Genomic DNA, 13,377 nt, shown 5'->3' on the forward strand with positions numbered 1-13,377 from the left:
CTCTACATACTGAGTCTTTCTCTCTCTCTCTCTCTCTCTGCAGGATCTACATACATAGTATCTCTCTCTCACTGCAGGCTCTACATACCAAGTCTCTCTCTCTGCAGGCTCTAAATACTGAGTCCCTCTCTCTAAAGGCTCTAAATACTGAGTCCCTCTCTCTAAAGGCTCTACATACAGAGTCTCTCTCTCTCTCTCTGCAGGCTCTACATACCAAGTCTCTCTCTCTGCAGGCTCTAAATACTGAGTCCCTCTCTCTAAAGGCTCTAAATACTGAGTCTCTCTCTCTAAAGGCTCTAAATACTGAGTCTCTCTTTCCTTCTGCGGGCTCTACATACTGAGTCTCTCTCTCTCTGCAGGCTCTAAATACTGAGTCTCTCTCTCTAAAGGCTCTAAATACTGAGTCTCTCTCTCTGCAGGCTCTAAATACTGAGTCTCTCTCTCTAAAGGCTCTAAATACTGAGTCTCTCTCTCTAAAGGCTCTAAATACTGAGTCTCTCTCTCTCTCTGCAGGCTCTAAATACTGAGTCTCTCTCTCTAAAGGCTCTAAATACTGAGTCTCTCTCTCTCTAAAGGCTCTAAATACTGAGTCTCTCTCTCTAAAGGCTCTAAATACCGAGTCCCTCTCTCTAAAGGCTCTAAATACCGAGTCCCTCTCTCTAAAGGCTCTAAATACTGAGTCTCTCTCTCTAAAGGCTCTAAATACTGAGTCTCTCTCTCTAAAGGCTCTAAATACTGAGTCTCTCTCTCTAAAGGCTCTAAATACTGAGTCTCTCTCTCTCTAAAGGCTCTAAATACTGAGTCTCTCTCTCTCTGCAGGCTCTACATACTGAGTCTCTCTCTCTAAAGGCTCTAAATACTGAGTCTCTCTCTCTAAAGGCTCTAAATACTGAGTCTCTCTCTCTAAAGGCTCTACATACAGAGTCTCTCTCTCTCTCTCTCTCTGCAGGCTCTACATACCGAGTATCTCTCTCTCTGCAGGCCCTACATACCGAGTATCTCTCTCTTTGCAGGCTCTATATTCTGAGTCTCTCTCTCTCTCTCTCTCTGCAGGCTCTACATACAGAGTCTCTCTCTCTGTCTCTCTGCTGGCTCTACATACTGAGTCTCTCTCTCTGCAGGCTCTACATACAGAGTCTCTCTCTCTCTCTCTCTCTCTGCAGGCCCTACATACCGAGTATCTCTCTCTTTGCAGGCTCTACATTCTGAGTCTCTCTCTCTCTCTGCAGGCCCTACATACCGAGTATCTCTCTCTTTGCAGGCTCTACATTCTGAGTATCTCTCTCTCCCTACAGGCTCTACATACTGAGTCTCTCTCTCTCTCTGCAGGCTCTACATACTGAGTCTTTCTCTCTCTCTCTCTCTCTCTGCAGGATCTACATACATAGTATCTCTCTCTCACTGCAGGCTCTACATACCAAGTCTCTCTCTCTGCAGGCTCTAAATACTGAGTCCCTCTCTCTAAAGGCTCTAAATACTGAGTCCCTCTCTCTAAAGGCTCTACATACAGAGTCTCTCTCTCTCTCTCTGCAGGCTCTACATACCAAGTCTCTCTCTCTGCAGGCTCTAAATACTGAGTCCCTCTCTCTAAAGGCTCTAAATACTGAGTCTCTCTCTCTAAAGGCTCTAAATACTGAGTCTCTCTTTCCTTCTGCGGGCTCTACATACTGAGTCTCTCTCTCTCTGCAGGCTCTAAATACTGAGTCTCTCTCTCTCTAAAGGCTCTAAATACTGAGTCTCTCTCTCTCTGCAGGCTCTAAATACTGAGTCTCTCTCTCTAAAGGCTCTAAATACTGAGTCTCTCTCTCTAAAGGCTCTAAATACTGAGTCTCTCTCTCTCTCTGCAGGCTCTAAATACTGAGTCTCTCTCTCTAAAGGCTCTAAATACTGAGTCTCTCTCTCTCTAAAGGCTCTAAATACTGAGTCTCTCTCTCTAAAGGCTCTAAATACCGAGTCCCTCTCTCTAAAGGCTCTAAATACCGAGTCCCTCTCTCTAAAGGCTCTAAATACTGAGTCTCTCTCTCTAAAGGCTCTAAATACTGAGTCTCTCTCTCTAAAGGCTCTAAATACTGAGTCTCTCTCTCTAAAGGCTCTAAATACTGAGTCTCTCTCTCTAAAGGCTCTAAATACAGAGTCTCTCTCTCTGCAGGCTCTACATACTGAGTCTCTCTCTCTAAAGGCTCTAAATACTGAGTCTCTCTCTCTAAAGGCTCTAAATACTGAGTCTCTCTCTCTAAAGGCTCTACATACAGAGTCTCTCTCTCTCTCTCTCTCTGCAGGCTCTACATACCGAGTATCTCTCTCTCTGCAGGCCCTACATACCGAGTATCTCTCTCTTTGCAGGCTCTATATTCTGAGTCTCTCTCTCTCTCTCTCTCTGCAGGCTCTACATACAGAGTCTCTCTCTCTCTCTCTGCTGGCTCTACATACTGAGTCTCTCTCTCTGCAGGCTCTACATACAGAGTCTCTCTCTCTCTCTCTCTCTCTCTGCAGGCCCTACATACCGAGTATCTCTCTCTTTGCAGGCTCTACATTCTGAGTCTCTCTCTCTCTCTGCAGGCCCTACATACCGAGTATCTCTCTCTTTGCAGGCTCTACATTCTGAGTCTCTCTCTCTCTCTGCAGGCCCTACATACCGAGTATCTCTCTCTTTGCAGGCTCTACATTCTGAGTCTCTCTCTCTCTCTCTCTGCAGGCTCTACATACAGAGTCTCTCTCTCTCTCTCTGCAGGATCTACATACAGAGTCTCTCTCTCTCTCTCTGCAGGATCTACATACAGAGTCTCTCTGTCTCAAATTTGGACTCATCAGACCAAAGGACAGATTCCACCAGTCTAATGTCCATTGCTCATGTTTCTTGGCTCAAGTAAGTCTCTTCTTCTTATTGGTGTCCTTTAGCAGTGGTTTCTTTGCAGCAATTCAACCATGAAGGCCTGAATCACACAGTCTCCTCTGAACAGGTGATGTTGAGATGTGTCTGTTACTTGAACTCTGTGAAACATGTATTTGGGCTGTAACTTCTGAAGCTGGTAACTCTATTGAACTTATCCTCTACAGCAGAGGTAACTCTGGGTCTTCCTTTCCTGTGGCGGTCCTCATGAGAGCCAGTTTCATCATAGCGCTTGATGGTTTTTGCGACTGCACTTGAAGAAACTTTCAAAGTTCATGAAAAGTTCCAGATTGACTGACCTTCATATCTTATGTGTTATGTGTTATTTCATGGTTTTGGTGTCTTCACTATTATTCTACAATGTAGAAAATAGTACAAATGCAGAAAAACCCTTGAATGAGTAGGTGTGTCCAACCTTTTGACTGGTACTGCATATATATATATATATATATGTGTGGATTTCACATGAATGGCAGGGGTGCAGGCATGGGTGGGCCTGGAATGGGTTGGGTGGGCCCACCCACTGGGGAGCCAGGACCAGCCAATCAGAATTATTGTTACCCCACCAAAAGGGCTTTATTCCAGACAGAAATACTCCTCAGTTCCATCAGCTGTCTGGGTGGCTGGTCTGAGACGATCCTGCAGGTGAAGAACCCAGATGTGAAGGTCCTGGGCTGGTGTGGTTACACGTGGTCTGCGGGTGTGCGACCCGTTGGACATACTGCAAAATTCTCAAAAACAACTTTGAGGCAGCTTATTGGAGAGAAATAAACATTCACTTCTCTGGTAATAGATCTGGTGGACATTCCTGTTGTCAGCATGTCAATTGCACAATCTCTCAAAATTGAGACATTTGTGGCATTGTGTTGTGTGACAAAACTGTACATTTTAGAGTGGCCTTTTGTTGTCCCCAGCACAAGGTGCACCTGTGTAATGATCATGCTTTTTAATCAGCTTGTTGATATGCCACACCTGTCAAGTGGATTGATTATCTTGGCGAAGGAGAAATGCTGACTAACAGGGATGTAAACTAATTTCTGCACAAAAGAGAAATGAGCTGTTTGTGCATATGGAACTTTTCTGGGATCTTTTATTTCAACTCATGAAACATGCGAACAACACTTTACATGTTGCCTTTATATTGTTGTTCAGTGTTTTTGTCTCTATAGGGTTACAGCTGTTACGCATCAGCAGACCAGTCTACACAGAAAAGTTTTCATCTGCCTCTGTTGGTCTGTCTCTCTCTCTCTCTGTCTCTCTCTGTCTCTCTCTGTCTCTCTCTCTGTCTCTCTCTCTCTCTCTGTCTCTCTGTCTCTCTCTCTGTCTCTCTCTCTCTCTGTCTCACTCTCTCTCTCTCTCTCTCTCTCTGTTTCTCTCTGTCTCTTTCTGTCTCTCTCTCTCTGTCTCTGTCTCTCTCTCTGTCTCTCTGTCTCTCTCTCTGTCTCTCTCTCTCTCTCTGTCTCACTCTCTCTCTCTCTCTCTCTCTCTCTCTCTCTCTCTCTCTCTCTCTCTCTCACTCTCTCTCTGTCTCTGTCTCTCTCTCTCTCTCTCTCTCTCACTCTCTGTCTCTCTCTCTCTGTCTCTCTCTCTGTCTCTCTCTGTCTCTCTCTCAGTCTCTCTCTCTGTCTCTCTCTGTCTCTCTCTGTCTCTCTCTGTCTCTCTCTCTCTCTCTCTCTCTCTCTCTCTCTCTCTCTCTCCGTCAATGTGGGCAGCTTCAGTGTATTCCGAGCGTAAATTAATGTCGAGGTATAATCCCATGTGTTAATCCAGACCACTCTCAATCTGTTAGTCTGTGTTAATCCAGACCACTCTCAATCTGTTAGTCTGTGTTAATCCAGACCACTCTCAATCTGTTAGTCTGTGTTAATCCAGACCACTCTCAATCTGTTAGTCTGTGTTAATCCAGACCACTCTCAATTTGTTAGTCTGTGTTAATCCAGACCACTCTCAATCTGTTAGTCTGTGTTAATCCAGACCACTCTCAATCTGTTAGTCTGTGTTAATCCAGACCACTCTCAATTTGTTAGTCTGTGTTAATCCAGACCACTCTCAATCTGTTAGTCTGTGTTAATCCAGACCACTCTCAATCTGTCAATATGTGTATGTGCTGTGTTTGTTTGTCTGCATGTGTGTGTGTTTGTGTGTGTGTGACCTAGTTAAGAGACAGACAGACAGACAGACAGACAGACAGACAGACAGACAGACAGACAGACAGACAGACAGACAGACAGACAGACAGACAGGCAGACAGACAGACAGATAAAGGTCAAGTGTCAGGATTAAATGAAAGATAGAGCAATCAACAGCAAAGGAAAGAAGAGGGAGAGACTCAATTGAGAGAAAAAAACGGCAGGCAGACAAACATGCTACTCAAAAAAAATGTCTCCCCTAACTCACTCAATACCTAACCTTCTGCATAGACCTATCGACTTTACCAGAAGAACCAACCCCCCAAATCATTAAAAGTTAAAGGAGAGCAATGAGCAGTAAAACACCAGATTTACTCGGGGGAGAGAGAAAGGGGGGTGAGTAGAGAGAGAGAAAGAGAGATAGAGAGGGAGGAGAGAGGGAGAGCGAGAGAGATGAAAACACAGATTATTTATTTCTCATGGGGAGAGATAGTGAGAGTGGGAGGGAGGGGGCAGTTACAGCGCGCTGAAATACGCGAACCGATTCCCACAGAGAGACAGACGGCATCAGTCGTGTCTGAGCTATGGCGAGCTGCTGTTTGTTCTTTTACCGAGTCGTGAGAGCAGATGCTCAGAAACGATTTTGTTTTTGAAAATAACTACTAGACCGAAAACACCAAACAGGCTACTTCTGAGGTTTGTGTTCCGGTTAAAGTTTGGATTTTAGACAGTGCACTGCGTGAAGCAGCTATATCGACTCTACCTACACCGAACAGCAGGTAAGTCCAGTTGACATGTTTATCTGTTTGTTTTTATCCAGTTTCAATCGTTTCTCAGTGAGGCATTCTAGTGGAGAAAAGAGAGAGAGAGAGAAATTTAAGCAAGGGGATATTTCCCATTTGGTTAGCACAGATGCGCGCTTGTGTGTGCGTAGTCAAATTTATGCGGTGAAAAAGTGTCTGTCCCTATCCACGTTTCCATTTTATGCGAGTAAAGTCATGCCATATAAAAAAGATAATGACAGCTGTGAAACAGGAAGTTTCGGTACAATTTAGTAAATGCGAACAGATCATTTGTGTCTGTACACTTATTTTATGCGAGAAATGGCGGTGGAAACGCCTTTATGCGCAAATATTGATATAACAACCATCATATCGAAGTAAACTTGGGAGTCATGCGATGATACGGTGTGTGGTCCTCCCACTATGACTGGAGAAACCCGTTTATTAGGCTGCAGATGAAATAAGTTAGGATGAACTTCACAGGGAAAGTGCATGGTGATCTATATGCTCCTTTGCAATAAATATCAAGGGTGTTATTCTGGTGATATAATGATCGATGCTTGACTACAGTTTGACAAATAAAAATGATCTCATATTTACCCATAATAATCAAATTGTTGTCAACTGCAAGCCCACTATTCAGGGCCTTCCTGCATGTGGGCATTTTGCAGTAACACCCTCTTTCTAGTATCCCATTGGCTCCTGCATGAACCCCCCCAAGTACCCCATTGGTTCCTGCATGAATCCTCGAGGGAGCTTCATGCTTGTGTCACACAGTTCTGAATGTGGGTCAAAAGGGAACTAAAAGTATTATCTCAAAGTATTTGTTTTTTCGCCGCTCCTATCGAAGTCCCCTTCACTACCTAGCGGGAGACGTGTAAATTGTGATTTGACTTGTGATTTAGAGAAAAACACTTGGAAACAAGGAAATATAATGACTATTCTAATTCTATAGTTAGACTATAATAGTGGGCACTTTGAATACAGTGTTGTTTGACATGACAACAAATGAAAATGCCGGGGAGGAGTTAATGTGACAGGGTAGGAACCGAAGTGTTGATAAGTGTTTCCTAGGGGGCCCTGTAATCTTTGGCTACATTGACAGTTTTCTTTTAGCTACTTCATGTAGGTAACAATATCTTGCTCCTGTTTTATGTATGAGATACTGTTGCACAACACATGCAGATGTAAGTATTAGCAACTAATAGGATTTAGGCCCAACTTGCTAAGAAAAGAAAAACTAGCTGATGCTGAAAAAACAAACTAATAGTGTCACTATAGAACGCTAGTAGATTTATGTTAAGAAGCAAAGTGAAAACAGTATTGTTGTCATCAACATTGTTGCATATGCTGCATTGGCCATGCAGACTAAACACAAGTGTCTCGTGGGAGAGGGAAGAGTGATGTCTCAAGTAGCGAAGTAAACCTTAAAAATGGACTTTGTCGCCAGTACCTATGACTAGTCGGTAGGGTAACCTCCATGATAATGTTTTTTCCCCTGGGTCTATTTCTTTATGCGCGCGGTACAGCACTGGGTGCCAGCCGGTTAGGAACACATCTTAGCGCCTAAACCGAGTGAGGCTCGTTGTGATAACATTACCCTCAGGTGGCACATCACTGATCACTGAGCCCTGGTTCCCAGAGTGGGCCGGGCTTTAGACATACTCTACTGTATGTCTCCACTCTACTGTCTGTCTCCACTCTACTGTCTGTCTCCACTCTACTGTCTGTCTCCACTCTACTGTCTGTCTCTACTCTACTGTCTGTCTCCACTCTACTGTCTGTCTCCACTCTACTGTCTGTCTCTACTCTACTGTCTGTCTCCACTCTACTGTCTGTCTCCACTCTACTGTCTGTCTCCACTCTACTGTCTGTCTCCACTCTACTGTCTGTCTCCACTCTACTGTCTGTCTCCACTCTACTGTCTGTCTCTACTCTACTGTCTGTCTCCACTCTACTGTCTGTCTCCACTCTACTCTAGAGCCATGAGGGATCAGTCTGGAGGAATAGTTAGGGTTCATTTTCAAGGCAATGTTACTGCATTAGCAAAGACATTGACATTTTACTGATTTAACAGACTCTCTTATCCAGAGAGACTTACAGTAGTGAGTCATTTAACAGACTCTTATCCAGACCCACTACAGTAGTGAGTCATTTAACAGACTCTCTGATCCAGACCCACTACAGTAGTGAGTCATTTAACAGACTCTTATCCAGACCCACTACAGTAGTGAGTCATTTAACAGACTCTCTTATCCAGAGAGACTTACAGTAGTGAGTCATCTAACAGACTCTTATCCAGAGCCACCACAATGTGTTTGGCGAATGGACTGTTTGTTGTTCCATGTAGTGAATCTGTAAGGCCAAAAATAATTTTCATCAAATACATTTTTTTTTTACATATTTTTTTTTATGCTTCAAAGGGGTCATAAAATGTCTAATCAAATAGCTAAATGAACTGGAAGGGCTTCCATTGAAGTCCCTTTGCCTGAGCAGCGCTGTACAAAACCAACCTGCAATACTATTGAAGATTCTCAGCATTTCTATGTTCACCTTGTTGATAAGGAGAATAAACTGTTTATAGTAATGCAGTCCAAATACAGCGTGTAAAAAATAGCCGCGTTATAAACACACCTGCTGAGGAACACACCTGCTGAGGAACACACCTGCTGAGGAACACACCTGCTGAGGAACACACCTGCTGAGGAACACACCTGCTGAGGAACACACCTGCTGAAGAACACACCTGCTGAGGAACACACCTGCTGAAGGACACACCTGCTGAAGGACACACCTGCTGAGGAACACACCTGCTGAGGACACACCTGCTGAGGAACACACCTGCTGAAGGACACACCTGCTGAAGGACACACCTGCTGAGGAACACACCTGCTGAGGAACACACCTGCTGAAGGACACACCTGCTGAAGGACACACCTGCTGAAGGACACACCTGCTGAAGGACACACCTGCTGAGGAACACACCTGCTGAAGGACACACCTGCTGAAGGACACACCTGCTGAAGGACACACCTGCTGAGGAACACACCTGCTGAGGAACACACCTGCTGAAGAACACACCTGCTGAAGGACACACCTGCTGAAGGACACACCTGCTGAAGGACACACCTGCTGAAGAACACACCTACTGAGGAACACACCTGCTGAAGGACACACCTGCTGAAGGACACACCTGCTGAAGGACACACCTGCTGAAGGACACACCTGCTGAAGGACACACCTGCTGAAGGACACACCTGCTGAAGAACACACCTGCTGAAGGACACACCTGCTGAAGGACACACCTGCTGAAGGACACACCTGCTGAAGGACACACCTGCTGAGGAACACACCTGCTGAAGGACACACCTGCTGAAGGACACACCTGCTGAGGAACACACCTGCTGAAGGACACACCTGCTGAAGAACACACCTGCTGAAGAACACACCTGCTGAAGGACACACCTGCTGAAGGACACACCTGCTGAAGGACACACCTGCTGAGGAACACACCTGCTGAGGAACACACCTGCTGAAGGACACACCTGCTGAGGAACACACCTGCTGAAGGACACACCTGCTGAAGAACACACCTGCTGAAGGACACACCTGCTGAAGGACACACCTGCTGAGGAACACACCTGCTGAGGAACACACCTGCTGAAGAACACACCTGCTGAAGGACACACCTGCTGAAGGACACACCTGCTGAAGGACACACCTGCTGAAGAACACACCTACTGAGGAACACACCTGCTGAAGGACACACCTGCTGAAGGACACACCTGCTGAAGGACACACCTGCTGAAGGACACACCTGCTGAAGGACACACCTGCTGAAGGACACACCTGCTGAGCAACACACCTGCTGAAGGACACACCTGCTGAAGGACACACCTGCTGAAGGACACACCTGCTGAAGGACACACCTGCTGAAGGACACACCTGCTGAGGAACACACCTGCTGAAGGACACACCTGCTGAATATCCTGATAAGAGGAAGTCTACCTGCAGCGCTTCGCCTCTTCTCATAAAACCAATAGGCCTAGGCATGTTATAAACACTATGTAACAGCCAAACTAATACACACCCCTATGGAGGAGAAACACTAATTAACACCCCTATGGAGGAGAAACACTAATTAACACCCCTATAGAGGAGAAACACTGACTAACACCCCTATGGAGGAGAAACAATGATTAACACCCCTATAGAGGAGAAACACACTGATTAACACCCCTATGGAGGAGAAACACTAATTAACACCCCTATGGAGGAGAAACACACTGATTAACACCCCTATGGAGGAGAAACACACTGAATAACACCCCTATGGAGGACAAACACACTGAATAACACCCCTATGGAGGAGAAACACTGATTAACACCCCTATAGAGGAGAAACACACTGAATAACACCCCTATGGAGGAGAAACACACTGATTAACACCCCTATGGAGGAGAAACGCTGATTAACACCCCTATGGAGGAGAAACACACTGATTAACACCCCTATGGAGGAGAAACACACTGAATAACACCCCTATAGAGGAGAAACACTAATTAACACCCCTATGGAGGAGAAACACACTGAATAACACCCCTATGGAGGAGAAACACTGATTAACACCCCTATGGAGGAGAAACGCTGATTAACACCCCTATGGAGGAGAAACACACTGATTAACACCCCTATGGAGGAGAAACACACTGAATAACACCCCTATAGAGGAGAAACACTAATTAACACCCCTATGGAGGAGAAACACACTGAATAACACCCCTATGGAGGAGAAACACTGATTAACACCCCTATGGAGGAGACACACACTGAATAACACCCCTATGGAGGAGAAACACTAATTAACACCCCTATGGAGGAGAAACACTAATTAACACCCCTATGGAGGAGACACACACTGAATAACACCCCTATGGAGGAGAAACACTAATTAACACCCCTATGGAGGAGAAACACACTGACTAACACCCCTATAGAGGAGACACACACTGACTAACACCCCTATGGAGGAGACACACACTGAATAACACCCCTATGGAGGAGAAACACTAATTAACACCCCTATAGAGGAGAAACACTAATTAACACCCCTATGGAGGAGAAACACTAATTAACACCCCTATAGAGGAGAAACACTGACTAACACCCCTATGGAGGACAAACACTGATTAACACCCCTATGGAGGACAAACACTGATTAACACCCCTATGGAGGAGAAACACACTGATTAACACCCCTATAGAGGAGAAACACTAATACACACCCCTATGGAGGAGAAACACACTGAATAACACCCCTATAGAGGACAAACACTAATTAACACCCCTATGGAGGAGAAACACACTGATTAACACCCCTATAGAGGAGAAACACTGATTAACACCCCTATGGAGGACAAACACTAATTAACACCCCTATAGAGGAGAAACACTAATTAACACCCCTATGGAGGAGAAACACACTGAATAACACCCCTATAGAGGAGAAACACTAATTAACACCCCTATGGAGGAGAAACACACTGATTAACACCCCTATGGAGGAGAAACACACTGAATAACACCCCTATAGAGGAGAAACACACTGAATAACACCCCTATGGAGGAGAAACACACTAATTAACACCCCTATAGAGGAGAAACACACTAATTAACACCCCTATGGAGGAGAAACACACTGATTAACACCCCTATGGAGGAGAAACACTGACTAACACCCCTATGGAGGAGAAACACACTGATTAACACCCCTATGGAGGAGAAACACACTAATTAACACCCCTTTTATTAGTGGATTGCCTTTTTCTTACAACTGTGAAACAGAAAGCAGATGTGTTGGAATGCGGAAACATCTTCTTATTATGGATTTTTATTAAGCAGACCCCAAAACAGGGTCAAATAGTGAAAAGGTCAGTTGCCTAAATATTAGGACTGGGAATTGCCAAGGACAATAAGTCTCGCTACAATTCTCAAGATGCGATTCGAAACTAAGAAAACAAGTTTTGGTCATTCATGGAAATTAAAAGTGCTGAAAACAAATTGACTCCATATATTTATATATATAAATTGACTCCCTAAATATACAAATTGACTCCCTATATATATATATGGGAGTCAATTTGTATATTTAGGGAGTCAATTTGTTTATTTGTATATTTAGGGAGTCAATTTGTTTATTTGTATATTTAGGGAGTCAATTTGTATATTTGTATATTTAGGGAGTCAATTTGTTTATTTGTATATTTAGGGAGTCAATTTGTTTATTTGTATATTTAGGGAGTCAATTTGTATATTTAGGGAGTCAATTTGTTTATTTGTATATTTAGGGAGTCAATTTGTATATTTAGGGAGTCAATTTGTTTATTTGTTTATTTGGGGAGTCAATTTGTATATTTAGTGATTCAATTTGTTTTGAGCACTTTTAATTTCCATGCATGACCAAAACTTGTTTTCTTAGTTTCAAATCGCTATATATATATATAAGATGGAGAACAAGCTATGAAGTAAAACTACTGGAGTGTTGGTGCAAGTACAGCCAACGAGCACAAAAATAATATTGCGACATTGTCGGAATTCTATGATATATCGTCAGAAGTAATACCCCGATATTTAAACGGTATCGATTTATTTCCCCCATCACTACTGAACATCGTTATAAGCGCCAAGTGTGCTTGATATATTTTGAAAATTGGCACAAAAGCAATAATGCCAAAACAGCAGTCAAAAAGAGTCAATTATATACAGCTCGTGCTTACGTGGTGTGTGCGTGTATTCACGCAATGGAATCAGCTGGAGCTTGTCCATGTTACATAACCAATGGGATCAGCTGGTAGCTTGTCCATGTTACATAACCAATAGGATCAGCTGGAGCTTGTCCGTGTTACATAACCAATGGGATCAGCTGGTAGCTTGTCCATGTTACATAACCAATAGGATCAGCTGGAGCTTGTCCATGTTACATAACCAATGGGATCAGCTGGTAGCTTGTCCATGTTACATAACCAATAGGATCAGCTGGAGCTTGTCCATGTTACATAACCAATAGGATCAGCTGGAGCTTGTCCATGTTACATAACCAATGGGATCAGCTTGTCCATGTTACATAACCAATGAAATCGGCCGGTAGCTTGTCCATGTTACATAACCAATAGGATCAGCTGGAGCTTGTCCATGTTACATAACCAATGGAATCAGCTGGTAGCTTGTCCATGTTACATAACCAATAGGATCAGCTGGTAGCTTGTCCATGTTACATAACCAATGGAATCAGCTGGTAGCTTGTCCATGTTACATAACCAATGGGATCAGCTGGTAGCTTGTCCATGTTACATAACCAATAGGATCGTCTTGTCCATGTTACATAACCAATGGGATCATCTTGTCCATGTTACATAACCAATGGAATCAGCTTGTCCATGTTACATAACCAATGGAATCAGCTGGTAGCTTGTCCATGTTACATAACCAATGGGATCAGCTGGTAGCTTGTCCATGTTACATAACCAATAGGATCAGCTGGAGCTTGTCCATGTTACATAACCAATGGGATCAGCT

The 13,377-nt window shown here is 44.0% G+C and overlaps 1 protein-coding gene across 1 annotated transcript in view; it reads left to right on the forward strand.

Annotated features, from left to right (window-relative positions):
• Positions 1 to 5,595: 5,595 nt before the first annotated feature.
• LOC135527627 (caM kinase-like vesicle-associated protein) overlaps positions 5,596 to 13,377 on the forward strand; it is a 156,525-nt gene continuing 148,743 nt past the window's right edge. Inside the window, exon 1 of the mRNA XM_064956116.1 lies at positions 5,596 to 5,798. The gene's annotated coding sequence lies outside the window, so the exon portion shown is untranslated. The remainder of the gene's footprint in view (positions 5,799 to 13,377) is intronic.

Source organism: Oncorhynchus masou, chromosome 33, assembly GCF_036934945.1.
Source record: "Oncorhynchus masou masou isolate Uvic2021 chromosome 33, UVic_Omas_1.1, whole genome shotgun sequence".
In the NCBI taxonomy this organism is placed as follows: Eukaryota; Metazoa; Chordata; class Actinopteri; order Salmoniformes; family Salmonidae; genus Oncorhynchus; species Oncorhynchus masou.